Source organism: Alligator sinensis, unplaced genomic scaffold (assembly GCF_000455745.1).
Source record: "Alligator sinensis unplaced genomic scaffold, ASM45574v1 scaffold939_1, whole genome shotgun sequence".
Lineage (NCBI taxonomy): Eukaryota > Metazoa > Chordata > Crocodylia > Alligatoridae > Alligator > Alligator sinensis.
In genome coordinates, this window is record NW_005841995.1 from 83,555 (window position 1) to 86,004 (window position 2,450).

A 2,450-nucleotide genomic window follows, 5' to 3' on the forward strand; every position below is an offset into this window, starting at 1 on the left:
GGCAGGGGGTCGGACTTGATGATCTACTTAGGTCCCTTCCGACCCTACCTACTGTGAAACTATGAAACTATGAAACTTTGTCCACAACCTTCATAATTTTATAGATAGACCTCTATCATTTCCACTGCGCCTTCTCCTTTGAAAACTGAAAAGTTCTAGCCTTTTTTTGTCTCTCTTGTCATGGTAGCTGCTCCTCTGATCATCTTGGTTGCCTTTCTCTGTAGCATATTTTCTAACTCTAGTTCATCCTTTCTGAGATATAGGGTGTGTCTACACATTCATTAATGCACTGTAGTTACTGCACATTAAGGTTAGCACTTGGATAACCAACTGTCGTTAGTTTAGTAAGTTGGTTTAGTTAGTTTAGTTAGTAGTTTAGTAAGTTTAGGACTTGGATAACTGAGCCTAATACTACTGCGCAGTAGCATATTAGCATGCTCTTTCCCCAGCACGCTACTGCGCATTCATCTTATGTAGATGCGCCCACAGAGATGGAGTCAGAATGGACAATGCCTCACTTTTACTCTAATAATGCCAACTTTTCCACTCCTCATGTAAATGTCAGTTGGCTTCTGTGGCTCATCAATCATTCAGTCTGAGCCCTGAGGATGTCTCTGAGGATGGGTGGCTCGGTCTGGACAAAATCCTTTTTTATTTATTTATTTTTTAATTTTGGGGCAGCCAAGACCCTTCAGGCCCTACCACATAGGAAACCAGGATCCCAGTGGATTTGTGCTGTGGCTCTGGGCCTGAGCATCAGGCTGATTGACAAAAGGGCATGACAGTAATACGCAACATGGGCATACTTAGCATCATTCTCCCTTTTATAACTGTCTTTGTAAAAGCTAGCAGAGGAGAACATAAAGAGCTGGTGGGAAGGACCAGGTGCTATGCCACAAAGGGGAAGAGGTGAGTGCACATTTCCATGGCCAGGGGTTTAGGTTGTAGCCGTGTTGGTCTAAGGACATAGGCAGACAAGGTTCCTTGGATGAATTTGATATCTTTTATTAGACCAACCCAAATGGTTGGAGAATATTTATTAAGCAAGCTTTTGGGTTCAAAAACCCTTCGTCAGGCTGAGGAAGTTTCAGCAGTTGGTGTGTGCTCTTCCTGGATGGAATGAAAAGTAAACAAGCCAGGGGCTGGGCTGGGCTGGGCTGGGCTGGGCTGGGGAGTCAGCTGCCAGGCAGATCAGGAGATAGAGCACACTGTCTCTGTGAGCAGTTCTGGGGAGTTTCAGGGGTCCTATGATGAGGTGAGTGTTTTCAGCATTGCCCCAGCCTTCCAGTTCTCCAGTATTCCCACCATCTTGGTGTATGAACATTGCCACCATGAAATGTGGGCCGTGTCCCTGCAAGCCTCCGCCCTTAGGTTCTTGTTATCATGAGCTGTTATGTATAGCAGAAGAGGGTCCTGGAGTCTCTAACAGTCACTTGGCTCCACTTTATACTCTGCTCTCTGATGTCTTTTTATAGCACCCCATGAAATGAACCTGGGTTTCCGAAGCTTGTGCTCTCTCTCATGTATCTCTTATTCAGTTAGTCTGTATGGTGTGATCTACTTTGCCTTTCTCCCTAACAGTGCCAGGGCTCTGCGGGGCTCCTTTGCTGCAGGGCAGACAGCCTCGGCTTTGGGAGAGGGCCTGGGCTGGGTGCCCCCCAGTGCTGCCCAGCTCCTGTCCCACTGTACTGGTATCCTGGCACACAGCCAGCAAGTCTCTCCCAGTGGCCTTTTATGGTGAAGGGGAGTTGGCAGGCAAGGAAGGGACATGTCCTGAATATACCCCAGCGGCGGTGTGGAGTGAGCCCTGCTTCCCCCTCCCTGCTCTGGCCTGATTCCCCTGTTCCTCATACAAATGCACCAACCACCATGCTCTCCTCCTCATATACATGTACACACCCCCTCCACTACACCCACCCACCCATGCACACACACTCCTCCAGACACGCACATGTTCACACACCCCTCCATACCCCCCTCCACATATGTACACTCACCCACCCACCTCTCTATACACACATGTATGCACACCCCTCCATGCACCCCCCCTACACAACCCCCTCATGTGCACACCCCCAATTCTCTAGACATTTGTACACCCCCTCCACACACATATACATACACACCCCTCCCCACACGTGTACATACACAAATGCATATGTGCACACATCTCTCCAGACACGCATGTATGCCCACCTTCACACCCCCTCCCTCCACGCACATGTACAAACACACACGCACTCCCCTTCACACACCTGCATACACACACCTCCCTCCACACCTTTAGACACATGTGTATGCACACACCCCTCCACACCCATACACACCCCTCCGCCCCCTACACGTGCACACCCTCTCCACATACGCTCCATACAAGGTCACCCCCCTACTCAGATGCCCTGCCCCACGCACACATATACAACCTGCACACACTCAGATGCTCCCCCACA